This window comes from Podarcis erhardii, assembly GCF_964252035.2.
Source record: "Podarcis erhardii genome assembly, chromosome: 9".
Lineage (NCBI taxonomy): Eukaryota > Metazoa > Chordata > Lepidosauria > Squamata > Lacertidae > Podarcis > Podarcis erhardii.
Genome location: NC_138512.1, coordinates 40,797,474 through 40,805,684, shown reverse-complemented (window position 1 = coordinate 40,805,684; position 8,211 = coordinate 40,797,474). Strand labels below are relative to the sequence as shown.

Here is an 8,211-nt window from a genome sequence, read left to right as displayed (position 1 = left end):
GACCAGTGGTCAGGGATGATGGGAACTGTAGTCCGAAAATAGCTGAAGACTCAAGTTTGGGAAACACTGCTCTAGACACCAAACAATGATGGAGTATGTCTCTAGGGGTGAAGTCAAACTGCTGTGTGAGCAGCAATGAAGTGACTTCCTCATGGCACAAGCTTGGGTAGTGTGTATGTAGGTTGTGGCTCTTTAGACCACAAGACATCAATGGAAAGAGCACTAATCACAGGATGAGTGCAAGAATGTTCTTTTAGACAGGGTGTTTCTGTAAGCACTGCACCAACTCATGGGCAAAGAGGCAAAATTCATATTACCTATTAGTTTCCTGAGATCTACTGCAACGAGCCATTGTGCTCTGAAAGGTATGCAAAGATCCATTCATCTGAAAGATCTTTAATTATATACGGACTTTCATAAATGCATCCCCTGGCTGCAGAACTACAAATGATTTTAGACGCTTCCTAAAAAGCATCCTTCCAGAAGACTTTCTCATCCTTAAATCAAATTTGTGTAATGCAGCTTCCCTATATAATGAGAGAAGTTCTTGGCAAAGTCTATTAGCGTGGGATATAAATGTACTGATTCAGATAGAATTTCAAAATTACATTCGGTCGTAACACAGTAACCGTTGGAAACCTAGATCTTTTCCCCACAGGAGCACGATGTGACTCACTTCCTCCTTCGAAAATCATATAGGAGATAATGTCTTTAGAAGGAAGCAGTGAATAAAGGACAGAGATTTCAAAGATGAGTCCCTCAGCCCGGTTAGTAATACATTCAAAAGTCAAGATACAACCGTTCTTGGACTTACAGATCTCTCGCACAAAAAACTAGCAGCTGCCACGGTTGAATGCTATGAGCCATTCGATGTGTAGGCAGATTGGCTCCACTGCATAGGTTGCTGCTTCCAGGAGGAATATTGAGAGTCTTTGGATCACAGTGCATGTGTGTATAAGATATTTGCATCAGCTAATAGAAAAATAATTTGGAATCACTATCTTCTATAGGATTTCATTCTGGATATTCAAGAGGGTGGAAATTTGTCCATAGTTACACAGGATATACTTTTGTTGACAACTGTCTGTCTTGGGAGACAGTGGAGGAGTGCGCCTTTGGGAGTGAGGTCAAGCTGTTGGACAATTACAGTGCCTGCTGTGGCTGTAGAGACCAATATGAGAGGAACGTGTTTTGTTGCAGCTGGGGCAGATGAAGGTGTCCAGTTGTGCTTCTGCAGATGCACCATGGCATTTCTTCTCTCTGCGCTTCTTCCAGCAGTCATTCCTCCTCTGGTCCCTGCTATGGATACACGACTGGACTGTCCGTCTCCAAGCACTACAGTCGTCTGCAAGGGATTCCCACATGGTGAGGTTGATGTTGCCAGCCTTCATATCATGTTTGCAGACCTATCTAGGATATAGATAGTGTCAGATCACTGCTTCATCTAGCTCTGTATTGTCAACACTGACCGGTAGTGATTCTCCAGAGTTTTGCACAGCAGTTTTTTCTAGCCTCATCCTGAGATGCTGTGGATTTAACTTGGGAGTTTGGGTGTGCAAAGCTTGTGCTCTACCACTGAGCTATGGCCCTTTGCCTTATGCAGATTCACAGGAATGGGGATCCAAAGGTGCCCTTCTCTTCACAGAAGGTGTATTTATTTGGAAATATGGAAATGGTGTTTCACACATTGCACTAGAATGCTATGAAATAGAAACTAAGCTTATTTAATTATTAGGGGTGGATCTAATAGTTGGACTGGGAGTGGGAGGGCTCAAAATATTATTTACCTCAATAAAATAAATAAATTGCATATCTGATCCCTGCCAGGAACCCCCTACACAACAAGCAAGGGGGCGGCAGAAGAGTCCTTACTGGTGAGTGGGGCAACCAGCAACATGAGAAAGCTCAGCTAATAGGCTAGCCTGCTGTCCAACACTGGATCGCCCTTGAGCATGGTCCAGAAACTGTAGCTTATCCAGAACACAGCTGCCAATTTAAAGAACTGACTTTGGTCTATACAGCTCTATACAACTTGGGCCCCAAGTACCGGTACTTAAATGATCATTTCCTTTATTATCAACCAGCCCATGTCTTAATTTATGTAGAGAAGGACCTGTTCATAGTTTGGTCTATAGCTGCAGTACCAGGGCCTCTTCAGTGGTGACACCCTGGATGTGAAATTGCCTCCTCATGAAGCTACAGCTGTCCCCTTCATTAGCTGTCTTTAGGTATCAGATTAAGACACATTTTTTTCTTCAGTTCTATGGAAATAGCTGACATAAAACCTACATTGCTACTGGATTCTTTATTACTTTGTTTTTTAGCTTTAATTCCATTTATTCTGTTGGTTTTATGATCATGGTATTGACTGTATTTTATGAATTGTTGTTCCCTGGGAACCTTTGGGTTGAGGGGTGGTCTATAATTAGGTTAGATAAAGAATAACTTCAGAAGTTTTAAGCAATTCTCTTGATCTTCACAGGAAATGATACTCCTGAGAAGTGTCATTTCCCTGTCAGGCAGGCAGTATGGCCAGCCTGTTGATTAGTGAATCAGGCTTCCTCCAGCTGCAGGGAAGTTGTTCCTTTTTGCTTGTATGGAAGTTTTGAGAGATGAAATGGATACTCCACTTTGCCCCCCCCCCCGACCCAGGACATTTTGTTACTACTAGCACAAGGATGTCTCCAACACAAACCTTGGAGCGAAAATTTAAAAGCAAACACTATTTCCCGCCCCATATTGTCAAAGAAAATGTCCCTCCATCCCTCATTGCCTTCCATCAGTCTTCTTAACCACCGATACCTGGCAGATTCCACATTCACAACTGAATTATTTGCTTTTTGTTATTTGTACACTATTAAGATCTCAATCTTATGCACACTTTCCTGGAAGCGAAAACAATGGGACTAAATGCAATGGGAGCTACTTCTGAAATCCTATTTGCACTCTAAGGCTGTTCACTGTACTGTAAATGTGCAGCAACTATTTGGTTGATTTTCTGTTTGATGAAGTCTTTGTACCCAGCCCAAAGCAGCAAGAGATCTAGAGAGCTGTGGGAGAGCCAAAAATGAAAACCATGGCTAGCTGTTGCCTAGCTAGCTTGTCACGAACACAATGTGGCATGCCTATCCTCTGACCTCTTCTCCAGTAAATGAGCAGGGCTGGACTTTGGTCTTTCATATTTCAAAAGTGCCCTGTGCAAGCCCGAAAATTGGCACCCCCATTGTGGTGGAACTGGTGCTGCTGCCCTAAATTTGCCTCTGGGAGGAATTTGGTCACAACTTGCTAGAAGGAGGAAGGGAATAGGGTAGCTTCTGGCTTTTAACAAACACAACAGGGACATCCTGTTCTAGAGGAGTTCAGTTACCACCATAGATAAGATGCAACTTCTGATGACACAGGCAGGCACACACACTCACTGTTACTGGTGGCTGTGGGTGTGGATGCAGGCATCTGAATTTCTTCACATGCACACTGCAGCTGCTTCACATTCCTCCAGAAACCTTCAAAGATCTGCTGCAAGGGTGTGTCCAACACAAGTGCATGTGCAATCATAGCAGAAAGATTGGTGTCTTGGGGTAATGAACGAAGGGTGGAGTGATCTGCAATGAGCCTTTCTGAAGACCCTCCCTGCCAGGGCCTGGCAAAAGCCCCACAGTGGCATCCTGAATCACTAGGTTTGAGTGCCTACCACATTGTATTTTTCAGGGTATTTGCATTTATGTGCAGAAAAGGTGTTTGTGTATGTATGTGGTTGTAGATATAGAGATTGACTTCCAACAAGCCCCTTCCCTTCCCACATTAAGTTCAGAACATCTTGAATGCTGGAAGGAGGACAAAGCTCCTGCTATTCCTTTCTAAATAGCCTGACTGAAGGAAGAAGGAAGGATGACAAAATAGTTTTGTGTGGCTAAAAGCAGTATTATCTGCAAGGGCGAGAACCTTTCGAAACCTAAAACTCAACAAAACAAAGGTTCACGCTTTTCACTGGACGCCGGCTCCTTCAGCCTATAGAGCGAGATGAGCGTGCAACCCCAGAGTCGTCCGCAACTGGACCTAACAGTCAGGGGTATCTTTACCTTTACCTTTAAGTCCTATTATGAGAAAAACAGTGAGATGAAAAATTGCAGTCCTGCCAAGTCTAAACGTCATCAGCTACCACCAAACACTTAACTAGTAAGACACTGAAAGTGGGCAAGGGGTGTGTGTGATCAAGCTGTTAATCTCAGTGGAAAATATCTAAGATGTGTAGCTGTCTCTCTCTTGTTACAGGTACTAGACTAGCATGTAGGCGTTTGGGTGTGGGTTGGCTGCAATGTTTTCCTCACATTTAGCGCAAATGGGTTAATGTGAAGTTTCTCCTGTAAGCTCTGTTTTCCACTTAGCAAACAAATATTGCCTGAAGAGAGGGCAGTTAAATTAGGAAATGCGCATCCTGTTGCCAGGTCAACCACATTTTTGATTGGTGGGTGTCAGTGATTGCGTTAGGGAATAATATGCAGTGATGATAGACACAAGCTGTAGGCTCTTCCTAGCACGGTAGGAGGGAACAGTTACAGAAAATAGTGCCGTTGGCAACCGCGACCTGAAATCTTGACTCTTTTATTACTATGTGTGCATGCCTCTGTGAAGGAGGGAAAATTATTAGGAGGATCAAAAGCCAAAAACCAGCTCTTAATTGTATTTCAGTTTCCCGGGGTTATGTAAAATAAATTATCAGATTCCACTGATGATGAGATCAAAGTAGTTGCTGACTGTTTCCTTGCATTTAGAGTAACTGATTTACTGCCTTTGCATGCTCCATTTTAGCACTGCACCCAAACCCCAGATTTCCCAGTGAACAACTGTGAACATAGAGCTTCTATATATAACATATAATATACCCCACCTTTCTTCCATTAAGGTATTCAAGGCAGCGTACCTGGCTTTCTCAGGTGGTTACCCATCCAGGCAGTGAGCAGCCTGCTCATCCTCACCAGGACTATTGTATCATGTATCTTCAAACACATCTATGAGAAAGCATCCTCATAAGCAATGAAAGGGCCATCGTGTGTGCACAAAGGATTGCGCCAGTGAATACAGATTCCTAAAAAAATGAAATGTGAAAACAGCAGAATAATTAGCAAAATAAATAAATAAATAAATAAATAAATAAATAAATAAAACCTCCATTAAGAGCATTATTAGTTCATAGGTAAACTGTAGGGTAGGGTAAGGTAGATTCTGAAAACCTTAGATCTACAAGAGGGGCCTACAACAAAATGACACAGTATAAGTTTCTCCAGTTCAATTTCAGCCAACCAGTTGTGTCCTCTTCAAGGATATGCCATTCCATTATTCATCCAACACTCAGTTAGTATTCCTTCCCCATGAGAATGTTCAGAATTCATTGGCCTTTAGACTAGAGGGCAGGCTTTTTGATTAACGCTTCTTTTTTGTACTTCTGTATAACTGTTGGTTTCCCCAACCCCACTGATGCCTTCCGTGTGTATAGAGCATACAGACCAGCACTTGGAGAATGGAGTTCTCTATTAGTATATATCAGGGATGGGGAAGCATTTCCAGGCTGAGAGCTACATCCACATTCCCTTCTAGGGACCATGGGCTAGTTTCTACACAAATTCGCACTATGAACCCCTCTCTGTCCTCCATCCAGGCATGCAAGAAGCATTATAAGAGTTGAAGACACTTTCTAGCCAGGCAAGAACATTCAAGGAGCATGCAAATAAGGGCTGGCCTGGTGTGTGTTTGGGAAGGTGGTGTGCCTGAGGAGGGAGAGCAGCCTGAGCAAAGTCCTAAGGGGCAGACAGAGAGATCTGGTATCTACAATGATTGTAATGGAAGCCTTTGAAGGCATACCAGTCACAAAGCTTGACAAGAAGCAAGACGGAAATGCTTGACTTCACCCAGATACAATTAAGTCCAATACCACTCAGTGACTAAACTGTATAATGATGCAATTTGCATAATTATCAACCCAACATTTACCCCATGTACAATCACAGAACATATTATAAAGGGCAGTGCTATTTTTTCAGGGGGTACACAAGGGTATGCAGTACTGGCACCTCTTTTTTCTGTTGTAAAAAAGTGTGGCAATTACTGTTACAACTTCATGATGAGTACAGTGGTACCTCGGGTTACAGAGGCTTCAGGTTACAGACGTTTTAGCTTACAGACTCTGCAAACCCAGAAATAGTACCTCAGGTTAAGAACTTTGCTTCAGGATGAGAACAGAAATTGCACGGCGGCAGTAGGAGGCCCCATTAGCTAAAGTGGTACCTCAGGTTAAGAACAGTTTCGAGTCAAGAATGGACCTCCAGAACGAAACAAGTTCTTAACCCGAACCACTGTACTGGCACCTATTTTTCTAGGGGGGAAAGCACTGATTAAGGGTAATGATATTAAATGTACCATGGTGAGGAGGATCTAGCATATTTCATGGGGAAGTGTGCATAATGGGACAAAACACTGCATTTATGTACCTGGATTCAACCAATTCCAAAAATTCCTGATGAAACATCAGCCATGGCTGCTATAGAATAAATGTATGTATTTCCTAATAGGCTGAGATAAATAATAACATCTTCACAAGGATCAGTGTTCTTTGACCATTTCTGGCTTATTTATGAATAAGTTAATCTATTTCCGTCAAAGATGTTAAGGTCATGCATGTCATGAAATGAATTAGGGACAGAAAGCTGACATTACAATTACCAATGGTGTAACCTCTTTTATCGCCCACAGTATTCCCCCTCCCCACAAGTCTGGCGTATTTGGTTCTTCTTTTCTTTCATCCAAAGAAAATAAGGTACTGAAGTCCCCACAGGATAGAGTGTTGGCTCATTCCATTTGCTGTTCTGTTAGGATCAGCCATAATAGGATTGTTGTGCTCTTTCTTGTACAGAGAGGGATTGAGATGTCTCCCAGGAAAGACTCTTCCATGGACACACACTGAGATGTTCAGAATTAATTCTGACAAGAGAGTTCCAGTTTCAGTGGCTGAGTTCAGCAAAAAAAGAGATTAAAGAGGAAAAAGAAGAAAATCCACTTACAAAAACTTAACCACAATTTGCTTGGCTCAGGGATACAAACTGGGGGAAGAGTTTTTGCATGACTCTATTGTGATGCTACCTCTGTGTTCTGAGTACTGGCTGCAATCACTGTCCTGAAGGATATGCCACTTCTTTCTTAGCCTAGTGTGTCAGTTTCTTTCTTAAACTAATTTTTCTCATTGCTTTTTGAGTCCCGCTTCCATCAGCTTGCTTAAGTTGAAGCTGTAGGCCACTAGGAAAGATAAAGGCACCTGTGGATTTGTGCATCCAGAAATGGCATTAGACTTTTTTATTATAAGTGTTTGCTTCTGTTTAATAGGTAACAGCACTTATCCTGTTCTAAAGGACCACCATCTCTTGCACACAGCTTATGTGAAATTCCAGTGCATTAATTTGTTTCACTGATGAATGGGAGAGGCTATTAAGGATAACACAATTAATTCTATGTTTTAAAAAAGATAATTGCTGTGTCATGTGTCTGTTTCAAGACCAGAGATATCAAATGTGTTACAACCATTTTGAGTATTTAAAAATAAGAGTGATGGTTTTGACTCCTAAATCTGAAGTCGTTTAGGAGCAGGGTACCTGAAGGACCACCCATTCTCCATATCAACCTGCCTGACTGTGATGTCTACCTTTTGGATGCCAGGATCAGACACTCACTCTTCCATTTTAAGCAAATGAGAGGGGCAAAGAACTTCTCTCTATGAGAGAGCGCAACAGCAACTGAAAGAGGTGCCTTTTCCCCATTGAGGAGGTAGGGCAGAGCATTCCAAACTTTTCAAGTTGGTGGCACATTTGGGAGGCATGCATCATTTCGTGACACAGTAATTCAGTTTTACTAGCAGACTGAAGGTTAAACTAACCTTTTACAGCCCCAGGCAGCCGACACGACACACTAATGCGTCGCAGCACAAAGTTTGGAAAGCTCTGAGATAGGGCATACCTAAACCATTCTGTCCCTTTTTCTGCCATTTTATATTTGGCAGCCATTTTGTTTTATGCCACACGCCCACAGCAGCCATTTTGTGACTGGTGCCCACTGCAGTTTCTCAAAATTCCAAATGTAACTTCTTGTTGTGGGCATCCATCTGTCTTGGGAGCAGTGCTTTTTCTGGTGGTACTCAATGGTACACAGTACCAGCACCTTCTCCCC

At 42.5% G+C, this 8,211-nt stretch overlaps 1 long non-coding RNA gene across 2 annotated transcripts; it reads right to left on the bottom strand.

Annotated features, from left to right (window-relative positions):
* Window positions 1–489: 489 nt before the first annotated feature.
* On the bottom strand, window positions 490–8,010 carry LOC309349512. 2 transcript variants are annotated; one of them, XR_014159990.1, is made up of 3 exons: window positions 7,922–8,010; window positions 4,922–5,086; window positions 490–1,406 (listed from the first exon to the last, which is right to left on the bottom strand). It is a non-coding gene; the product is annotated as an uncharacterized lncRNA (long non-coding RNA). The 2 variants fall into 2 exon arrangements; XR_014159991.1 differs by lacking the exon at window positions 490–1,406 and adding an exon at window positions 3,991–4,094.
* Window positions 8,011–8,211: the final 201 nt, after the last annotated feature.